At 49.3% G+C, this 23,459-nt stretch overlaps 1 long non-coding RNA gene and 1 other non-coding gene across 2 annotated transcripts in view; both read right to left on the bottom strand.

Annotated features, from left to right (window-relative positions):
• LOC127040999 (uncharacterized) overlaps nucleotides 1–23,459 on the bottom strand; it is a 341,937-nt gene that overhangs the window by 18,353 nt on the left and 300,125 nt on the right. The gene's annotated exons all lie outside the window — the stretch shown is intronic.
• Nucleotides 11,683–11,764, bottom strand: TRNAS-GCU (transfer RNA serine (anticodon GCU)). The gene has a single exon. It is a non-coding gene; the product is annotated as a tRNA-Ser (tRNA).

Here is a 23,459-nt window from a genome sequence, read left to right as displayed (position 1 = left end):
TCTAGTTTCAGATACAGGAATTATCGGTTTCGTGACAAATAGGATGAACAGCACACAGTAGGTTTAAGCTTTTGTAAATGATACCTTACAGAGACCTTTTGCATGATCTATTTCAGTTACTTTATAATTCACACTATTAGCATTTTTCATAAAATCCTATGAGATGCAATGTCACAGCAGGGAGGTTTTACTGCAGCACCTGGGAGCAGTTGAGTTTCATGTTCAGGCCTGTGTTAATGATTTGCTCCAGTTTTCTTGTAAGCACACAGGGACCTTAGTGGGTGCTCTCAATACAGAATGGCCCAGACACGCTGTAGTGTGGCAATTGCATTTTCCCTTTTTAATTTTTGTATTTTTCATGACCATTTCTGTATAACTGTGTTTTCCCTCCTTGATTTGATATTTAACTAGAAGAATAAGGCCTCAGGGTGTCCAGATGGAAGGATTCAGGCTGGTACTAGGACGCTAAGACAGCAGAGTACAAGTTTTCTGTATTGTTTCCTTGCCCTCATTTTCATGAACTAATTTCTCTTCTGCATGAAATTTGCCTTTTTTTTTTGCTTTGTACAGGTGAAGCTGCCTAGTTCAATGTTGGTCGAATCATCAGCTTTTAATCTGATAGTCTGTGGTTCGAAGTCATTGATAAATGAAAAAGCATTTATTCGTCTGTAATTTCTCCAAGATTTTCAGAGGTATGTCTTGAGGGCTCTTCTTGCTTCAGCTTTGCCTTTCCTAGGAAGGCCATGATTGCCTAGGACTGAGGGGCAACTTCCTTTCCTCGCATGCCCACTGGCCTCTCAGTCTGGATTAAGACAGGTCTCTGCGAGCTGCAGCAAACTGCTGCGATGACAGCTAGCTTGGTGATCAAATGCGGGTTGCCCACACAGGGTCATCCTCATCGAAACTCGACTCAGAGGGCTGGGGTGTTTCCCTATTTGGTCCATGGTGTCAGGGCCAGCACTCAGGATTTTTAATCCTGCAATCTGAGTTGAGTCTCATTGGATCTGAAGAGCATTCCCTGATGGCACCTAACCCTACTGGGGTCTTCTAAAGCTCTCTCTTTGCTTTCTCAAGAGGCCATTAAAGTCTGTCTTTTGCCCACTTAGCTGTTTGTGACTTTGAGCACAAGAGGGATGTTTTATCCAGAAGCCTGCCTGTGCCCTGGAGTCCTGTATGTAGGGATGCGAGCTGCATTTCCTCTGAGTCCCTGAGCTGGGCTGCACGCCGGGCCTAGGAGGAGCACTATTGGTTTGACCTACTGGCCCAAAGTCCTTGGTCATTGTTTGCTGTCCACAGAATGCTGAGGGCCTAAGGGAGGGAGGCTTCAATACTCCTCCCTATCAGTCTGGCCAGAAGAGTAGGGCTGCAAGAGTGGGCAGGCTGATTACTGGGCCTTCTAGCTTTCGGTTGGGAAAGGGGGTACGTGAACTGGGGAGAAAGCGTGATTGCTGTCTGTGAGGAAGGCTCAGCCAATGGCATAAGTGACCTTGTCATTAGCCGACAAGTTGTGATGCGCAGACTATCTTTTGGCTGTGGAATTTCCTCAGCCATGTGTTTCCCCCTGCCCCTGAGTGGCTGCTAGAGACCGAACCCATGGCCTTCCACTTCCTGTCGGTCAATCGGACTCCCTACCTATCAGGAGACATGTGGGCTTTTCTGCCGTATTAGAAGGGGGTTGCGTTTAGTGGGCTTTGAGCCTTGTACGGCTCTCTCAGTGGTGGCTGAGCTGGAAGGCAGGTCAGGCCCGAGGAAATGGTGGGGCAACGCACAAAGAACGCAACTGACTCTTCCGATTGTATTATTGTATTATTTTTTACCCCACTGGTGCAGCACCGGGTATGGATGGCTGACGATGAGGGAAGGGGATGGCCCCCCTCTAGTGTTGTACTCTTCACCTTACACCCTACACGATTTTTCAGTGGGTGGCTAGGTGGAAGGTTCTGCAGGATGGCTTCATCCGCACAGTGGCTGCCCTCACAGAAGCGGTGGCCCAGCAGCTAGGCCCCATCCCCTCCTTTGCCTCAATCTGAACAGAGGTCAATGTACCACTGGGTGAGACAGGCCAATTTTAGGAGCTTCCTCTGAGGTGAGCAACTGTCCCCAGAACTTACTGACAGCACTTTAAAGTATTTGCAAATGTGCATGGCCGGCAATGTCAGAGCAAAGGCTGCCAAGGGCACTGTGTCGGCTCTGGCACTGCTTGAGACAATGGACCATCTTCATCCACTAGGATCTAAGGCAGGAATGGGTTGAGGAAGCAAGTCAAGCTGAGCAGGCAGCCAAAATTCATCTTGCCTTCGTGGGCGCTCACAATGATGCCCATTTTTGTGTGCCAGGGCTGACAAAAACATCCAGACAGAGAAGCAGCAGGCAAAAAGCAGTCGGGGTTCCTGTCTGCTATCTAGGATCCATAAACCTGGAATCCTGGATGCCCTCATTTCAGGCAATGGCACCCTAACAGCAGGATAGGCTGGCTGTGTAGACTCCCTCCTCATGCCCTTTGCTACCAGCACTCCCAGCTGTCTTTGAGATGCCACTGACTTCCTGACGAAACTACAATCCATTGATGATCTCCAGAAAACACCATCCTGGCCAGTATGGAGGTAGAAGCCCTCTACACAACATTCACACAAAGATGGACTACAAGCTGTCAGGAACAGTATCCCCGATAATGTCACGGCAAACCTGGTGGCTGAACTTTGTGACTTTGTCCTCACCCCCAACTATTTCACATTTGGGGACATGTATCCTTCAAGTCCGCGGCACTGCTATGGGTACTCGCATTGCCACATAGCTTTGCCACATTTTTATGGCTGACTTAGAACAACGCTTCCTCAGCTTTCATCCCCTAATGCCCCCACTCTACTTGCCCTACCTGATGACATCTTCATCTTCTGGACTCATGGAAAAGAAAACCCTTGAGGAATTCCACCATGATTTCAACAATTTCCATCCCACCTACAAGGTCAGCCTGGACCAGTCCACACAAAAGATCCACTTCCTGGACATTACTGTGCTATAAGCAATTGTCACATAAAACCCACCCTATACTTGAAACATACTGACCGCTATACTTACCTACGTGCCTCCAGCTTTCACCCAGACCACATCACACAATCATTGTCTACAGCCAAGCTCTAAGATACAACCACATTTGCTCCAACCCCTCAGACAGAGACAAACACCTACAAGATCTCTATCAAGCGTTCTTACAAGTACACTACCCACCTGCTGAAGTGAAGAAACAGACTGACAGAGCCAGAAGAGTACCCAGAAGTCACCTACTACCGGACAGGTCCAATGAAGAAAGTAATACACCCCACTAGCTGTCACCTTCAGCCCCCCAACTAAAACCTCTCCAGTGCATCATCAAGGATCTACAACCTGTCCTGAAGGATGATCCCTCACTGTCCACATATCTTGGGAGACATGCTAGTCCTTGCTTACAGACAGCCCCCTAACCTGAAGCAAATACTTACCAGCAACCCACAACATAAACACTACCCAGGACCTATCCTTGCAACAAAGCCCCGTTGCCAACTCTGTCCACATATCTATTCAGGGGAACCATCATAGGACCTAATCACATCAGCCACACTATCAGAGGCTCATTCACCTGCATATCTACCAATGTGATATATGCCATCATGTGCCAGCAATGCCTCTGTGCCACGTACATTGGCCAAACCAGACAGTCTCTACATAAAAGCATAAAGGACACAAATCAGACTCAAGAATTATAACATTCAAAAACCATCAGAGAACACTTCAATCTTCCTGGTCACTTGATTACAGACCTAAAAGTCACAATATTACAACAAAAAACTTCAACAACAGACTCCCACGAGAGCTGCTGAATAGGAATTAATTTGCAAAGTGGACACCATTAATTTAGGCTTGAATAAAGCCTGGAGTGGATGGGTTATTACACAAAGTAAACTATTTCCCCATGTTTATTGTCCCCCTACTGTTACCACACCTTCCTGTCAACTGTTGGAAATAGGCCATCCCGATTATCACTACAAAGGTTTTTTCTCCTGCTGATAATAGCTCACCTTAACTGCTCACTCTCATTATAGTGTGTATGGCAACACCCGTTATTTCACATTCTGTGTGTGTGTGTGTGTGTGTGTATGTGTATTGTATTATATGTATGTGTATGTGTATGTATGTATATGTATATGTATCTATATCTATATCTCTATCTCTATCTCTATCTCTTCCTGCTGTATTTTCCACTGCATGCATCCGATGAAGTGGGTTTTAGCCCATGAAAACTTATGCTCAATAAATTTGTTAGTCTCTAAGGTGCCGCAATTACTCCTTGTTCTTTTGCAGATAAATTAATGGAGGTTAAGTCCATGATGGCTATTAGCCAGGATGGGTAGGAATGGTATCCCTAGCCTCTGTTTGTCAGAGGGTGGTGATGGATGGCAGGATAGAGATCACTTGATCATTACCTGTTAGGTTCAGTCCCTCTGGGGCACCTGGCATTGGCCACTGTTGGCAGATAGGATATGGGGTTGGATGGACCTTTGGTCTGACCCAGTATGGCCATTCTTATATTCTTATGAAGGGAGGGGCAAAGCACTGCAACAGAGTTTCTGTAGTGTAGTGGTTATCTTTTTGTTTAACATGCAAAAGGTCCCTGGTTTAAAACCAGGCAGAAACATGATGGTTTCCTTTCCCAGCTCCTACTGGCTTGTCCCTGCTGTTGTACGAGCAGCAGTGATTTCTATGCAATGTATACCTGTATGCTCATAGGTGTGTTATACTTCCCTCCCTCCTGCTTTTGTCTCCTCTCTCTCTCTGAATACCTGTGAAGTGGTTTTCCCCCTCCCGCTCCTGGAATGCTTGTGGGATGAATGGGCTGGTTGAAGAGCAGAAGAGCTTCCAGGTAGACAAGGTGTCTGGACTCTAATTAGGCAGCACTCACACACCCAGAGCATGACACTGCCCAAAGTGGAGCGTGACCAACCAGATGCAGCCAAGTCATCTCTAGTCACAGGCCATTAGGTGCAGGTCATTAAAAGGAGATGGCCATGTGCTCAGGAGTTACTCACAAGCTTGTACCTCCAGTGAATGCCCTTTGCCGGATCGCCTGGCCAGTGGTTCTTTGCGTTGTATTTCATTGTGCCTCAGGAAGACTTACCTTCCTCGCACCGTCCATAGCTGCACTGTGGGACACTTACCTTGCAGAATCTTGACATCTCCAGTGCTGTGCCTGTTCTGGGAGCATGAGTATGCAAGTGTGAGTGTGACACCCCCCCGCTTCTTCTTTTGAACTTAGCTGTCAGTATAATAAACCGGCTGCTTTCTCTGCCAAACTCTGGTGGGTCATTAGTCCTTCCTACGCTTACTAGCTGGCCCAATTTTGGGGAAAAGCTGCGATAAGCTCAACCCCTGCAGGATAGAGAGTGGTGAAATGAGCTGGGAAAAAGCCTTAGCATCAGCAGTGAAAGCTAGAGGACCTTGGCCAGTCACCTTTTGAAGCCTTGTGTCTCCTCTGCCTTGAGGTTGGCCTATGGCGGCCGGCTCTTCCTGCTGGCTTCCTTTATGTAACTTGCCAAAGAGAGTGAGGCAGGAATGGGCAAAAGAGGAAAGTCTAGCTGAGGAAGGCAGGGCAGAAGCTAAGCCCATTTGTTTCAGCAAAGGCTGAAAAGCCTGGGGAGGTGCAGTTGGCTGCTGGGAGGTAGAATCCTGTGCCTACCTCTTGGCTTCCCAGGGATGGCTACTTGCATCCCAGGAGAAGAAGGATGGTTCTGGGTGAAAGGAAAACAAGCAAAGGTCTGGGAGGAAATTTGGGTGTGAGATGCGGGCTCTGCGCTGGGGGAGCGAGTTGGGGAGCAGGTGGGGTGGCGCTTACCCCGGGCACTGCAGCTCCCAAAGTGACTGTACACACAACCCTGCGGCAGCAGGTCCCTAGGTGGACCGTGCCAAGGGGGTCTCTGTGTGCCACTGCCTGCAGGCGCTGCCCCCAGAGCTCTCATTGGCTGCAGTTCCTGGCCAATGGGAGCTGCGGAGTTGGTACTCGGGGCAGGGGTAGTGAATGGAGACACTCCCCCCAACCAGGGGATGCTGGGACATGTCGACCATTTCTGGGAGTGACACAGAGGGACAGAGGCAGAGTGGGCAGGGAGCCACCTTAGTGCTGCTGGCACATCTCTGCACACCCATTAGGGGAGGGGGGCAGAGGTCGTCCATGTGCTGCCTGGGGTAGGGGCAGTGCACAGAGCTGCCTCCCCTCCTGGGTCTATTACAGGAGGGGAGGGGGGTCTTTTGGCCTGTAAGGTGCAGCAGGTCGGACTAGATGATCACATTGGTCCTTTCTGACCTTAAAGGCTCTGATCTAAAAGGGAGAGGGAAGTAAAGAAGTTTTTAAAGAAACTAAACCAAACTTGTAATACCAGCATAACTCCACCTGCTCATTGTCTAGTCCCACTCCTTTCTTCCTCCATTGTGTGTTGAATGACCTGCAGAACATTGTCTTTCTCATTCCATTGATAAACTCATACAATGTGACTGAAGTAAACTAGTTCCCACCAGAGAAAACATCACATCACTGTATTGGCGGGGAATCAAACCCAGCTCAACTGCTTGGAAAGCAGCTATACTCACCACTATACCACCAATGCATCTGATAAAAGTCTGACTTATGCTTGCCCAATGAGGCTAGACAAGCACTGAGGAGATTTTCACCCTATTAAAATGAACTGGATTCTCATCACTAAAAAAAACACCTCCATCTTCACTTGGGTTTGAACCATCAGCCTTTCAATTAGCCACCAAAGTTGTTAATCACAGTGTATGTCTACACTACGGGATTATTCTGATTTTACAGAAACCAGTTTTTGGAAACAGATTGTACGAAGCCGAGTGCATGCGGACACACTAAGCACACTAGTTCGGCGGTGTGCGTCCATATACCGAGGCGAGTGTCAATTTCCAGAGCGTTGCACTGTAGGTAGCTATCCCATAGCTATCCCATACTTTCTGCAGTCTCTCCCACCCATTGGAATTCTGGGTTGAGGTCCCAATGCCTGATGGGGCAAAACAGTGTCGTGGGTGATTCTCGGTAAATGTCGTCACTCAGTCCTTCCTCCGTGAAAGCAATGGCAGACAATCATTTTGCGCCCTTTTCCCTGGTTTGCCTGGCAGACGCCATAGCACGGCAACCATGAGCCAGCGCACCTTCAGACCAATTCCGCACGCCACATACAGAGATGACGTATTCAGATGACGGGCTGCAGTGCTGCACACTACACAGCAGCATCCCCTTGCCTTTTCAAGTTAGCAAAGATGGTTATCAGCCATAACGTCCTGTCTGCTGCTTTGCAAGTTGACAATGACAGTTACCAGTTATACTGAACCGTCAGCTGCTGTCATGGGTGCTCCTGACCGGCCTCGGTGAGGCTGGCCATGGGCGCATGGACAAAAATGGGAATGACTCCCCAGGTCATTCCCTTCTTTGAGTTTTGTCTAAAGGGAGAGTCAGTCCTGTCTAGACTATCAGCCAAGCCTACTAAGAACCAGAGAGGCAAACGGCTGCTATGGGTCAGAGTCCCAGACATCCCACAGAAACAACCCCACCCGTTTACTTCCCTCCTCCTCCAACCCTCCTGGGCTGCCATGGCAGTTATCTCCCTGTTTGTGTGATGAAGTAATAAAGAATGCAGGAATTTGAAACAACACTGACTTTATTGCCTCTGCAAGCAGAGCTCAAAGGGGTCCAATACCGCTGAATTGGGTCCACACTAACTCTAATTTGACATGGCAAATACTGATTTCAGCACTACTCCCCTCATCGGAGAGGAGTACAGATATCGGTATTAAGAGCCCTTTATATCGATATAAGGGCTTCGTTGTGTGGACGGGTGCAGGATTAATGCGATTTAATGCTGCTAAATTAGATATAAACTTGTAGTGTTGACCAGGCCAGAGAGAGCAGCAGGTTTTCCCTACTGTTTCCCACCTTTGTTTTCTTGACTATTTCTCCTCCACACCAAGCTGGCCCTTCTGAGGAAAGAAGTCTTTCCTCTTTTACTTTTTGAGTCTGGCTAGCTCAGTTGGTAAAGCCTCAGACTTTTACTCTGAGGGTCCAGGGTTCAAGTCTCCGGTCAGATGATAAACTACTCAACAAGATCTTCAAGCGTCTCTCTAGAGTCCTCTTTGAGATTACTTTTTCTCTTCAGGATTTTCCCTTTCCTCAGAAGGGCCTTTTTGTGTGTGGTTTGAAGGGGCAACTTCCTGACAGCCCCTCTGTCCTTGCAGCCTTGAGGAATAAAGTCCTTTGGGCATATAGCATGTTCCTTCCCTGCACACACACACACACACATACAACCACAGAATATCCCTAGGAATTAGAATCACCTGCTGCTTTCCCCCTTTCCTGCTGGATCCCCAAATGACAATGCTCTTCACCTAAACCCATGTCCCCTCTTTTCCCAGTGCTCCTCAGTCCCAAACTTCAATCCCTCCTATGCACACTGCTTCTCACTCCCACCAGAGCCTACTCCTCTTCATCCTTCTCCTCTGTCCCTACCCACAGCCCCCTCAATCCCAACCCACAGCCCTTCCCTCACACTGCTCCTCAATCCCAACCCACAGGCCCCTCCTATTCCCAGTGCCCCTCAATCCCAGCCCACAGCTCCCTCCTTCCCTCCAGCAGCAGGTGCTTCAGACCCCCTCAGGAAGATTTTCTTGCAAGGTTTCGTGTATGAGTCTGCATGTGGATTTTTACAGTATGTTGGAATATGTTGGATTGCTTGCTGAAATGATCACTTTTGCCTGGTGTTGGATTCCCAGTCTCCTTGTTATTGGGGCAGGAGAAATAAAGCGTTGTTATCCTTGTTGTGTAAATTGAGGCAGCACAACTGTGCTTGGCAGACCCCAACCGAGGGACTCACGCTTAGTTCAAAAGCACTTGCTAGACAGGGACAGGGGTTCAAAGCCAAATGGGCCGGTGCCTGGGTCCTAATATTAAAATTTAGGGGTTAGGAGGATGGCTGTGGAGAGATGAGTGAGTCCCTAGACACATAGTGAGTACGTGCCTTCTTATTTTCCCCCCTTTCCACCAGGATGGCAGGTGAACTCTACAAAGGCATCTCTGGGCTTGAACTGACTAAGGACAACAGCTGGAGTGGGGTGCAGAGAGGGGATGGTTCATATTAAAGGACTTTTGGTTGCTGGACTTATGAACCGTAGGGAGAAGGACACTCCCCAGCTTATTTGGGGGGTGGGTCTTTTCCTCTTGGTTTATGTATGCGTTGGGCTGCTGACATGACTTCCACTAACCCTGGGCTTACATTGCAATGTAGATATACCCTGAGAGGCATCTGTAACGTAATAAATGCCCTGTGGCCCGGCTGGCCTGGATCATCTGACTTGGACTTCTGGGGCTCAGGTTGTGAGGCTAAAAACTGCAGTGCAGACATTTAGGCTCAGATTGGAGCCCAGGCTCAGAGACCCTCACCCTTTTGGGGTCTTGGAGGCTGCTCAAGCTCAAGTGTCTACACTGTAATTTTATAACCGTGCAGCACAAGCCCCACGAGCCTCCATCAGCTGACCCAGGTTTCAGAATAGTGACTTGGGTGTGTTTATGACAGTTCAGATACATAATACTACGCTATGTCCACGCTGCAATGAAACACCCAGGCCTGCCCCATGCCAGCTCAGGCTCCTGAGGCTTTGGCCTTGGGTGGTAAATTTGCAGTGTAGATGTCTCAGCTCCAGCTCAATACTGGGCTCTGGCCTCCCTCAAAGTTGGGAGGGAGTTTAGCAAGCAAAAAAGGTAAACTGCAATGAAGTATTACCCTGGACTCAATGGCATTTCTCCATTGGTCTGTCTGCTTTGGGGCAGGGACAATAGCACATCCTGGCTGCATTCATTATTTCATAGGGTGGTTTAGGATTTTCATTCTCAGACACTGAGCACAAAGCAGGACTCAACCCTCGGTATAAACTAAATGAGCTGCCCACAGATTCTGGCAGCCACAATGAGCATTTGGTGTGAGAGCTCAGACCTGCCCCTGTCCCAGAGGGAGGGGGTCGTCCATGAGGGACTGGACCACTGACCTACCAGCTCCTAACTCCCAAACGTTCAGTACTCTGTTATCAGTGCCTGTGTGTGTAATTTAAACCATAAGAAAACCCACACTGGGCTAGACCAAAGGTCCTTCTGACAACAGGCAAGAGCAGGTACCCCAAAAGCCACTCAATAGGGCACCGCTGGCAGTTATTATCCCTGCCTCAAAAGCAGACAGACCAATGGAGAACTGCCATGAGTCCAGGTATAATACTGACCTGTGGTTTTACCATTTCCACTTGCTAAACTCCCTCCCAGCCTTCTGGGCTCCTAGATCTATCCTAGTGTTATGTCTACACCATGATTAAAACACCCAGGTCACCTGTCTCAAAGCCCAGGTGAGCTTGACTCAGGGTTATGGGACTAGACTGCAAGACTACAATGCAGACATATGGACTTGAACCCAACCTCTGAGACCCCACGAGGGTGAGGGTTTCTGAACCCAGGCTTCAGTGTGAACACAAATATCTGCACCACAGTTTTTAGCCTCCCGGCTTTAGCTCATGAGCAAAGCCTCTCAACTTTAGCTCCATGAGCCCAAGTCAGATGACCCAGCCAGCCATGCTACCATCTTTATCCCGGAGAGATGGATTCTAAGGTACGTCTCCATTGAAATGTCGGCTCAGGTGTGGCACGCTGTGCTTAAAGCAGCACCCTGCAAGCCCCATATTCACCACTCTTATATAGTGATGATACATTCGAACAAAGTCTGCTTCGTGGAGGGATCATTTCAAAATCTTGAACTGTTCATCTGTTGAACCTTAATATGTTCTTGCATTCTATGTGCTCACATTGGTTTGGGAAGTTATGAAGTTTGTTCTGTGTGCATTACAGAAATATGTTATGATGTTGGGAATGCCCCCTACCAGCCTATCAGGTGTGACAAGGGAGGAGCCAGACTCACTGCTGGCCTATTAAAGGTGGCTACAGTCCCAAGGACTATCCCAGGAACCGTGTACAATGCAGACTTCACCGAGATAACACAGCAACAATGGACATTGCTTGACTCACATCATAGCAAAGGAGCTTTCTAGAAAGTTGGAAGAAACTGTGAAAGGGTGAAGAGACATCATGACTTGGCATCTCTCCCCCCACATCAACAGCTGGAAACGCATCTGGATGACAAAACTGATTCATAAATCAGAAGAGAATAATAATAATACATTCAAACCAAAGTCCCCAAATAACTTGTACTGGTTTTTCAGCCGAAAATTTTCAGTTGGGGAATTTTGTTTTCCCAATCAGACCTGCCAAGGGAAGCAGGGAGAAAATGTTTGAGTTGCCTCCTTCAGAACACTTAGCCTAGACACTCTAGCTTTGGGTCACTGTCATGGCTTTGCTGAGAAGTGGGGTATTTTAATATTTGGGGAGGTCTCAGGGTGTTTGGGGGAGATTATGAGGCTGTTACCTTTTGAGATAAAACTAAGACTTACAGGACTAGAGAATTTTTTTTTAGAAATCTGAGACTTAGACATTTTATTTAAAGCAAGGGAGTTTCTGAGCAGGGTTTTGTTTGCAAGAAGCAACGTTGTTTGATCTGTCATTGTACCAAAGGGGAGATGGTTGTATACAAAGGAAGTGTGAAGACTAAATGCATCCGATGAGGATGGGATTCGACCCCATGCGTGCAAAGCACAATGGATTAGCCATCCATCACCTTAACCACTCGGCCACCTCATCTGAGGTGTCAAGAAATGGACAGGACGAGAAATCTAAGGCCAGCAGAGACAGGGACACTAAGGTGTTCTTAAATACTAAGCGGAAGCAGGGGCTTAATGAGCTCCCCCCTCACACGTACTGACCAGCTGTGGGAAAGGCTTCAGGAAGAGACCATGTTTGCATAGACCAGCTACTCTGCCTAGGTATGCAGCATCATGGGGCCCGCTTCCCCAAAATGACCATTTTTAGCTGGTGGCGGGTTACAGATCACTTTAGCACTGAGTGGTATGAAATGTTATTATCCTTCCTGCATGAGTGAAGGGCAGCAGAACATACTTAGTCGGTCCTGATGGGTGAGGAATAGCATTTATTGGACTGCATAGTAGTGATTCAGAACGTCACCCTAAAGCAGTGGTCCCCAAACATTTCACACTGTGCCCTCTTATCCATGGCTGTGGGCCCTCGGAGCCACAGTTGAAAACTGGGGCTGGGAGTGGGGTGTTTGCTTGCTGAAGAAAGGGGTGCAGACAGGGGCAAGGGGTCGAGGCCGAGCTGGCAGTCAGGGGCCCAGGCTGAGGGTGGGGTTGGAAAAGAGCTGGGACAGAGTTGGGCTGACTGGTGCTCCCTCCATGGGGGCTGGCTCAGCCCCTGAGGTGCCCCTATGAATCTTCCTCTTTGTTCCCCTAGGAGTCATGCCCCACATTTTGGGGACCACTGAACCCTACACGTTAAGCAGGGGCTAGTGATGCCAAAGCCCAGGGAAAGGGAGAACAATTGCAGAGCCCCAGCACTGGAACTAGGCCCCCTCACTTCTGTCTGTGGCTCTGCCCCCTGTGACCCTTCCACCCACAGCCCCATCTACTATGTCACCTCTGTTCCACCCCTTCCCCCACTAGCCCCACCCTGTCACTCCTTTACCCCTGCCCCGCTGTGGCCCCAAGACCAGAGAAGCTCTGTGCCCCTCCTGCAGCCCCCGGGCCGTAGCACGGAGTGAGAGCTCCTCCAGCCCTGGGGCTGACATGGGGAGACTTTTTCCAGGGGGACCTAATTTCTCCAGGACCCCTAGTCATGGGCTCCACTGTCTCTTGGTGACACAAGGTTGGGGAGGTTGAGCCCCCCGAGCCTCCATTATGTGCTGCCTAGGCTACCGCTGCTCAGTGTGTGGCCAGTCTCTCTGTGTTCTCTGCTGTTTGTGCTGGGGAGCCTGGCTGGCCTTAGGGGTGGGGCCCTCCGGCAGCCGCCCAGGACTTCAGGGGGTCAAAGGGCACTGTGTGCCAGTGCAAAGGTGCTCACTGTTCTCCCCTGCCCCAGTGCTCCTCCATGGCCCCATAGAGGGTTGGGGGAGAGAGGAGCAACACTATGTGCTCCATGCGTCCTGATCACTTTCCCCACCTGGGCTGTGCTGTGAGGGGAGCATCAGAAGCTGCTGCTCTCTGCCCTCCCCTTATGCAGCCTGGCTGAGGAAAGTGACCCGGATGCAGGGAACTCAGGTGATGTTGCTTCTTGCCCCCCGCACCCCACCCCCGCAGCTCCTAGGGGTGCCCGGAGGAGCAGCCTTCCAGGGAGGAGTGGGCAGCAACGCGAGCTGCTCCATGCACACAGGTCACTGTCCCCACGTGGGTGCAGGACGGGGTGCAGGGCTTAGGGGTGAAGGGGATGCAGCAGGGGCAGTGGCTGGTAGCACAGGAAGGGAGTGTGGGACTTAAGGGCAAAGTGAATACAGTGTAGGGGTTAGGGTACAGGAGGGGGCAGGAGATAGGGGTGAAGGAGGTGCAAGGGTTGGGAGTGCAGGAGCTGCGGGGAAAGGAGGAGGGGGATCATCCAGGGGCGATGGGGAAGTGCTAAAGTACAAGTTTTGCCCAGGGCACCATTTCCCCTATGCTGATCCTTGATAACATTTCTTGCTGGGATGGGGAGGGGACAGAGATGAGGCGTTTTCTCTCTGTTTCTTTCCTCTCCATTTTCTGCTCCTTCCTTCAATTCCAGAAACCTCCCTTGTGTTTCAGACTGTGCAGTGACGCCCTCCCCACCCCAGGCCTCTGGAGCCTTTGGAGCAGAAAGATCCCAGGAGCTGAGGAGGAATCCAGGGGTGAGTAGCTGGCAGGAAGGAGTCCTAGCAGCTCTTCTGGGAGTGCAGGGGAGAAATGACTCCCCCTTCTCTGGATTCTCCCCATGGGGCTCTGGGGAGCAGGGAGCGTTGTGTGATAAATTCCATCCAACATCTCCCTTTGATCCAAGCCGAGGGACATCTCAGCTCTGCACGTTCCCCTTGGCAGCACCAAACAAGGGATTTTTTCCACTACCTAGGAGACCCAGCCAGGGACTGATGTGCTGGAGATATGTTGGGAAAGGGACTGTCTGAATTCCCAAGACAGGAAACGAACAATCTACAGCAACATCATTAACCACAAACACGCTCTAACCATGATCCAGCCAGTAGGGAAATGGGCAGGAATTCTTGCTGTTCAGCCATGGCCACACGTACAGAGCTGCACAGCAGTGAGTGTGCTGGGGAAGCTGGTCTGAGCAAACAATTGGAAATGACCCTTCAGTGAGAACAGAACCAGAGTGTAGAAAGGCCCCTGTGTTAAGTGGTTGTGGCTGAGGGCTTAGGGAGCTGGGGTATGACACCATAGGGGTCTTTCTGTGGAGGGTTGATTTTTGCCAGCTAGGAAAGGCTGGTGTGTGGTGTCTTCATGGCTGTACTTTCAGTGATGCAGGTTTCTCTATCCCATTGTTCCACGGGCATCCTACCAGATTGCCAGCTGCCTTTCAACTGGAGTGTGGAGACTGTTTGTGTGCGGGGAGAGACAGTGTGTGTGTTGAGGTAGGTAAGACCAGATCATTATTATCCCTACTTGAAAGAGGGAGAAGCTAAGGCTGAGAAAGGAGAATTAACTTGTCTGAGGTCACACAGCCAGTCAGTGGCAGAGTAGGGAAAAGGACTCAAGAGCCCTGATTTTGAAACTAACCATCAGATCTTGAATTTCATACATGGAATGACCTGAGTAAAGTGCTCTCAGATGAGCTCCAGATCAACAACAGTGCACAGTAATTATTCAGCAAGTATTTGAGGAGAACTGCAATGTTAGAGAGAATCACGAACTGCTCAGAGACCATTAATGCAGAGAAGCAGCGAAATTCTTCAAACATATGACTGGTTATAACTTATTTACTTGGTCTTAAAAGAGAAGAAAAAGGACCTGAGTCTCCTCCTTGTCAATAACCCCCTGCTCAGCCAATCAGGGTAGAGACTGAGGAAGGGAGGCTGAGGGTTCTCACCAGAGAGCCCAAGGATGGCCAGGTCACTGGTGGGGATCATTGCCCAAGCACTATCTCAGCCGCACATTTTTGGGTGGACCTCCCAGAGTGGAAGCTACAGAGCACTCCCCCGCAACACACAGACACACACACACACACACCTCACTCTTGGTGTTGGGAGGGGAACAGGTGAAAGGACAAAAGAAGAAAGAGACAAAGAGAAAGGAGGAAGGGATGGATGGAGGAAAAGGTGAAACAAAAAGGACAAACCCTAATGTCCCCAGTGATTCTAAGGGACAAAATCTTAGCTGTGGAATAAAATTCAGCCTCCTTAAGCTCGTGTTTTCCATGCCTAGAATTTCAACTGTCACCAGATGGATCAGACCTGAACAGGTTTCAAACCACGAGGAGGCTCTTACCTTCTAACAGGGACGGCTGTTTCTAGTAAAATCAGGAAAAGGAAGGAAGAAAACTTGAAAGAGATTCATCCTGGCACTCACATACATGAACTTGAATACTCTCTCAGTCCTCAAAGAGAGACCTGGAGAAGGAGACTTGCTGAAGCAAAGCCACAGGGGTCTCTGAGGTTTCCCTGGCCCCTCACCCCTCTCCTGCATGGCTGATGTCAGCATCTCTCTCTGAGGTCATCACTTCCCCACCACCTTTGACCAATAGTCTGAGGTCCTGCAAAAGGCCTTTGTGATGTCACTGCCACACCCCTCCTTGCTGTGCTAATGTCCTGCCCCTGGCCAGGCACTTTGGAGGTTTGATCTACTTCCTGTGGATCACCCACTCAAGGAGCGTTCGTTCTAGGAAGCAAGCCAGTAGTTTTGGATCATCTGCAAATTTTGTCACCTCACTGCTCAGCAGATCATTTATTAATATGTTGACTAGTCCTGGTCCCAGTACAGACACCACCAGATACCTGTTTTCCATCCTGAAAACTGACCATTCAGTCCTACCCTTTGTTTCCTATCTTTTAACCAGTTATTGATCCATGTGAGGACCTTCCGGAGGTGAAAGTAAGCCGGTATGTTACGGTATGGGGTACTAGCAAGAGCCAGTATGCTGTGCCAGCCCAGCCCGTCTTCCCCAGGCTGGTGATTTAAAGGATCCATGGCTCCCTGCTGCGGTCGGAGCCCCGGGACCTTTAAATCACCTCCCAAGCCCCCCTGCTGGAGCCCCGGGGAGCAAATCACTGTCGTGGATGCTGCTCTCTCCCGCTCTGTGAATACAGAGCAGGGGCGGTAGAAGCTTCCTTACACTGGGGGGGCACTGTTATCCGAAACTGTGGCACCCCCATTGACACTCCTTCCTTAAGGACCCCCACTCAGAGCACCTCTCCCCTCGAGGCCACACCCACAGAACGCCTCTTCCCCAAGACTGCACCCTTCCCCCCCCTCCATCATTTGTCCTAACAGCCAGTAAAGAGTGGTGGGCCATGGCCCTCTAACCCCCCTGTTCCAGCACCCCTGACACAGAGCTAAGCAGGCAGCAGTGTGTACGTGTATGTGTGTGTGTGTGACAGAGAGTGCTGTGCTGTGCTGAGCTGAGCCAGTGAGGAGAAGGGGGCTGATGTCAGGGCTGCCCCCTGCCTCAGGACTGGTTGCTTCCAGCAGCTGTCTGAACTTAGAGACCGTGTGCCGACATACTCACTCTTCAGCAATGCACACACTGTCTCTCCTCCCCACACACACATGCTCTCTACCCCACCACGCACATTGCAGTTGAAAAGCAGGCTGGCAATCTAGTAGGATGCCCATAGAACAATGGGATAGAAAACTGTATCATGTGATGCTGTACCAACCCGTGAGGCATTGCAAACCCCTTCCCAAAGCACCCTGCAGCCAGTTGCACAGCGAGATAGCTACCACAATGCACTGCTGTCTGTGGCCATCCAAGAGATGCTAGCATGGATGTGCTCTGGTGACACAGGATGGACCATGCAACAGCTGTTCAATTAAAACACTTTAACTAAAGCCATGTTATTCTTTCATGTAGATGTAGCTTGAGAGTGAGGACAAGACCCAGCTCCATTGAAATCAAAGGACCACAACTTCCTCTGTGGTTGGCAGGACTTGAATCTGCACAGGGAGACCCCAATGGATTTTTAGCCCATCACCTTAACACTTGGCCACAACTACTTACTTGACATGTGGCTCTCCCTGCACTCTAGTTCTGTTCTCACTGAGTGATCAGTTCCAGTGGTTTCCTCAGACCAGCTTCCACAACGCACACACTGCTGTGCCATTGTGTAAGTGTGTCCATGGCTGAACAGCAAGAATTCTGCTCCTTTCCCTTCTGGCTGGAGCATGAGGAGAGTGTGTTCGTGGTTAATGACGCTGCTGTCGATTATTGTCCATTTCCTGCCTTGATCATTCAGACAGTCCCCTTCCCGCATATCCCCAGGGCTTTGCCAGGGGTTGGTGGCTCCTTTCTTTCCTCACCCTGGAGTAAACTCAGCTTTTATTCCATCCTTGATGTTTCAAGGAATAACAACAGATGACCAAAGAAAGAGGTGGACAAGGTGGGTCTCAGGGGAGGGGCAGAGAGGTGTGGGCGGTGGGCAGGTCAGACCAGGGGAGGGGGCAGAGAGATGTGGGTGGTGGGCAGGCCGGCCTCAGGGGAGGGGTCAGAGAGGTACAAGCTGTGGGCAGGGCAGGTCTCAGGGGAGGGTCAGAGAGGTGCAAGTGGTGGGCAGGGCTAGTCTTAGGGGAGGGGGCAGAGAGGTGTGAGCGATGGGCAGGGCAGGTCTCAGGGAGGGGCAGAGATGTGTGGGTGGTGGGCAGAGTGAGTCTCGGGGGAGGGCGCAGAGAAGTGTGGGCAGGGCAGGTCTCAGGGGAGTGGGCAGAGAGGTGTGGGCAATGAGCAGGGTGAGTCTCGGGGGAGGGGGAAGAGAGGTGTGGGCAGCAAGGTAGACCTTGGGGTAGAGAGTGGAGAGGCGTGAGGAGGCCTTGGGGGAGGAGAGGAGTGAGCGAAAGGTGGACCAGCAGGCCTCAGCCAAAGAGGAAGAGCAGGGGTGGGAAGTGGCCGAATGGGAGTGAGGGCAGAGCACAGGTGGGGCCTGAGAGGGAGGAGAATGAGTGAAGGGGGTGGAGTGGGGGACAGCACCATGGTCTGGGCAGGGCCGCCCAGAGGATTCAGGGGGCCTGGGGCAAAACAATTTCAGGGACCGCTTCCATAAAAAAAGTTGCAATACTATAGAATACTATATTCTCATGGGGGCCCCTGCAGGGCCTGGGGCAAATTGCCCCACCTGCCACCCCTCTGGGCGGCCCTGCCCTTAGCCTCTTCTTGTAACTCCTCTGTCCCCTAATAATTTTGTTGCCCTCCCCTAAACTCTCTCCAATTTGTTTCTGTATTGGGGGGCGTGCGAAAACCGGACGCAATGCTCCAGATGTGGCCTCACCAGTGCTGAATAGAGGGGAATAATGACTTCCCTCGATCTGCTTGCAATCCTCCTACTAACCTAGCCCAATATGACCAGTTCCCCATATTGAATGCAGACACAGCAATATTTGATAAATTGGTTCCTGTCCATTCAGGAGATTGTTTCCCACCTATTTATAAATAATGAAGATGCTCTAAGTGGAGAGGAGAGAGCTGTTCCATCCGTGTAGTTAACCCATCTCCCCAAGAGGTGGTAGATATGTCAGTGGGGGGGAACTATGCTGGTGTATGTGCAAGCTGTGGTGTCTACATGTGTATATAAAGTTTAATCAAACCCCATTTTTAAAAAACCCTGTGGTCTTGGAATAGAAAAGGAGCTCTCTGAGGCAGAGCCTGTCCTTCAAAATCCTTAAGATCACTGACTTGCCTTTGTAAATGTTGTGAGGGTATAGCTCAGTGGTAGAGTGTTTGACTACAGATCTAAGTCATCCTTGGTTCAAATCCAAGTGCTCCCTTACAAACCTGTTCTTTCAATAAGTGTTTCTATTTCCAGTATGTTCAGAAGCTCCACCTAAATAGGGGTCCCTGAGAAATGAATGGACACACTCAATATTCTCCTGTGCAAATGAATAAAAACCTAGCAAACGTGTCCCTCTGCTGAAATCAGTTCCAATCCTCTAAGTGTCTAGGTTTGTTTTCATCAATTAAACAAAGGCACATGAAGACATATTTGCAGGTCCTTGGCCTCCATAGGCTACAATGTGCAGAAGAACAAGAACCACATCCACTTGGGAGGAATGGCTAGTCTGTATTACATTTGGTAAGTAAGTTGCCATTGGGGACTGAAAACTCTACTGGAGATGGATAGGAGCCTGTTATAAAACTAAAATAACCAAGATTTACCAAACTCCCTGTTACACATTCAATCCTCTGTTTGTGCACACAGCATCAACTGGGGCTCTAATAAATGGCAGCCTTCCTTTAACACGGATCGTTGTTCCGTGTAACTTTCAGATACATTCGAATGGCAAGCTGTTTAGAGGTCATGTGCTGCTAGTTCTTGAGCAGCAGCAGAGTCTCTGTACGTTTACCAATCATAGAGCTGAGTGTGTCTGCATCCAAGTAACTGCAGAGTCAGTGTAGTACCAGACAGTTAATGGCACCAGTCTCCCTTTCTGGTCCCATTAATCATTTGGATAGAAACAGCAAGAGTTTGGTGGGTTTTGTTTTTTTCTCCTAAGGAATATGTGATCTTGAGCATGTTAGTTCAAGTTCCCTGTGGGTCAGGAAAATTCATCTCCTTGAAATAGGTGGGGAAGTGACCTGTTTGTGTAACCTAGAATAACGGAGCTTTTGTAAAGCAGTTTTGCCTTTAAATATGCTGGGATAAAAATAGTAAGTTCTGCGGCCAGACACCAGGCCAGGATCAACTGATGGGGCCAGGATCAATTAATTAGAGGAGAAACAAACTCTTGAGAAGTAGATGTAATTTGTCCCCAAACCTTTCCTTGTTCTCATATGTTATCAGGGATTCTCTTTTAGAGGGCAGAGTAAGGTTATCTGGGCATGTACCCTCACTCTGTATTCCCTGTTTTTTCAGAGTTTGAGTTTACTGAACTCGATGTTCTGGAAGGTAAGAGATATTCACAGTCAAAGTTAACTCTCTGTTAACAAAGGTTTTGTTAGTGGCAAATAATGAGACTAATCCCTCACTGCGGTAATTCCACTGACTTCAGTGTACTCTTCCTCATTTCTAGTTCCAAAAAATAAGCAAATTAAAACAATATTGAGAACTAAAATGCTGTGAGAAAACGGAAATTTTAGAAGCTCAAATAATTCAGTTTCTTCTGTGTCTTGTGCGTGTGTAAATGGCAGAACACGTTAATTTATAAGCACATCTTTCTTAACTTCTTCAAATATTCTGTAGTATTGTTGTTTAACGCAGTGAGGTTTTCATGCATTGCCCAAAACATATTTTTCATGTTATGTAAATGAAACACAACTCATTGAACACAAAATTGTGTATTTCATGCTGTGAAACTGTGTCAGTAGCTCAGATTAATAGGTTTGTTTTTTCTCTATCTCTCTCCATAAAAAAATGAAGAAACCGTGAAAATACTCATGGGAGAGAGGGGGGTTTCTGAGAGCTGGGGTAGATATGGAGATATTTATGAAGGGTGCAGTTTCATTTCAGTCAGCCTCACATCCTGTTGTCCCTACTTCCCCAACCCTCCAACAAAGCCAGCTGTGACTCCTGAGACAGCCCCACTGCAAAAACTGCAGAGCCCCCAGCACTCCCTCTCCTAGCTGGATCCCCTAGCAGCCAGAGCTCTCTGCAGAACTGCTGTGGTTGCTCTCCTGAGTGTCTGATCAAGGATGGCTACCGGCTTCTCCTGAGAATGCAACTGAGAAATGACTCACCCTTCTCTAGATTCTCGCCTCTGGGCTCTGAGAAGCACGATGGGCCCTGTATGATAAAGTCCATGCAACATTCCCTTCACATCCCAACCCTGCTATGTCACTGGTAGCCTGCTGTCCCTGGGTAGCAGCAAAGGATGTTTCCCATAATTCAGGAGACCCCAGCCTGGGACTAAAGTCAGCCCAGCCCAGACCACACATCCTAAAGTGAATAAGGAAAAGTTATTTACTTGTTCCCATAATATAAGAACTAGGGAACACCAAATGAAAGTAATGGGCAGCAGGTTTAAAACAAATAAAAGGAAGTTCTTCACACAATGCAAAGTCAACCTGTGGAACTCCTTGCCTGAGGAGGTTGTGAAGGCTAGGACTATAACAGGGTTTAAAGACAACTAGATAAATCATGGAGGTTAAGTCCATTAATGGCTATTAGGCAGACCATGGAAGGAATGGTGTCCCTAGCCTTATGTTCTTATGAAGGGAGGGAAAAAGCACTGTAATGGAGTTTCTGTAGTGTAGTGGTTATCATATTTGCCTAACACGCAAAAGGTATCTGTTTGGAAACAAGTGGGTTTGCTTTTTCTACCTGTCCAGCAAGGCACTCCTACTGTTGCCACTGGCCTGTCCTTGCGATAACCCCAACCCCCGCATGGCAGAAGGTGGTGAAATGAGCTGAGAAAAAGCTCTTGGCATCAGCGCAGGAAAGCTGGAGAATCTGGGCCAGTCACCTTTTGAAGCCTTGTGGCTTGGCCTCCTCTGCCCTGGGAGGTTGGCCTATGGAAGCCGGCTCTTCCTGCTGGCCTCCTTTGTGTGACTTGCCAAAGGAGGGAGTGAGGCAGGAATGGGGCAAAAGAGGAAAGTCGATCTGAGGAAAGCAGGGCAGAAGCTAAGCACCTCAGTGTCGCTAAGTGGGGTTAGTAGCGCTCCACCATTCGTTCTGCAAATCTGGGGAGGTGCGGTTGGCTGCTGGGAGGTAGAATCCTGTGCCTACCTCTTGGCTTCCCAGGGATGGCTACTTGCAGCCCAGGAGAGGAAGGATGGTTCTAGGTGAAAGGAAGACAAGCAAAGCTCTGGGAGGAAATTTGGGTGCGGGGGTGCTGGCTTTTTGGTTGCTGGACTTACGAACTGTAGGGGAAGGACACTGCCCAGCTTATTTGGGGGTGGGTCTTTCCCTCATGGTTTACATTTATGTGCTGGGGCTGCTGATATGACTTCTGCTAACCCGGGCTTACATTGCAATGTAGACTTACCCTGAGAGGGCATCTGTACTGTGACAAAATCCCTGTGGCTCGGCTGGCCTGGATGATCTGATTTGGGATCCTGGGACTCAGGCTGGAGCCCAGGCTCAGAGACCCTTACCCCTCTTGGGGTCTCCGAGGCTGGGCTGAAGCCCAAGTGTCTACATTGTAATTTTATAACCCTGCAGCACAAGCCCCACAAGCCTGAATCAACTGACCCAGTGTTTGAGAATAGTGACTTAGGTGTGTTAATGGCAGTGTAGACATAATGCTAGGCTATGTCCACGCTGCAATGAAAAGACCCATGGCTGTCCCGTGCCCATGCAGGCTTCCAGGGCTAGGGCCATGGGGTGGTAAATTTGCAATGTAGACATCTCAGCTCAAGCTCAATATTGGGCTCTGGGAGCCCTCAAGGTTGGGAGGGAGTTTAGCAAGCAAAAAAGATAAAATGGCAGTGGAGTATTACCCTGGACTCAATGGCATTTCTCCATTGGTCTGTCTGCTTTGGGGCAGGGACAATAGCACATCCTGCTGCATTCGTTATTTCAAAGGGCGTTTAGGATTTTCATTCTCACACATGGTGCACAAATCAGGACTCAAGACTTGGAGCAAACTAAATGAGCCGCTCACAGATTCTGGCAGCCACAATGAGCATTTGGTGTGAGAGCCCAGACCTGCCCCTGTCCCAGAGGGAGAAGGGTCATCTGTGATAGCTGGAACACTGACCTATCAGCTCTTAACTCCCAACTTTCAGTAATTCTGTTATCAGTGCCTGTGAGTATAATATAAACAGCCATACTGGGCTGGACCACAGGACCCTCTAGCTCTGTGTTTTGTCTTCTAACAGTAGCCAATACTAGACGCCCCAAAGGCTAATCAACAAGGCACCATTGAGAGTTGAACTCAAGATCTCCTTTTTACAAGGCAGATGCTTTAAGCCAGCTAAGCCATGGTGCATGCCTATGGCTAAAAAGCAGTGTCTGCCCACACCTGACTCCCTGCCATCCCCACTGGGGCCTGAAAAGCTTTGCTTGTGTTTGGATTCTGCAAAGCAGAGGAGGAGGTTGAGGTTTTTCTTGCAAGTTTGTGTGTGTGTGAATCTTTGGCCAGGTCTGCACTACAAAGTTATTTCAGCATCATTATATTGCCTCAGGTGTGTAAAAAACACACAAAGCTCCCTCGGTCAGCAGATTTTGACTGGTGCACACACTGCAATACATCTGGCTTCAAAATTGCCCTGTTTTGCTGACAAAAGAAAACCACCTTGACAAGAGGCCTAGAGCTTTGTGCAGCAAACCTGAAGTGACAAATTGTCAGTGTAAATGCTGCTGGTCATTATATCACCATAACTGGCCTCCACCAGTATCCCATAATGCCTGCCGTAAACTCACCTGCCCTGCATTCCTGCT

Source organism: Gopherus flavomarginatus (genome assembly GCF_025201925.1).
Source record: "Gopherus flavomarginatus isolate rGopFla2 chromosome 13 unlocalized genomic scaffold, rGopFla2.mat.asm SUPER_13_unloc_1, whole genome shotgun sequence".
Lineage (NCBI taxonomy): Eukaryota > Metazoa > Chordata > Testudines > Testudinidae > Gopherus > Gopherus flavomarginatus.
The sequence above is the reverse complement of the archived record's forward strand: the minus strand, read 5'-3'. Positions and strand labels throughout refer to the sequence as shown.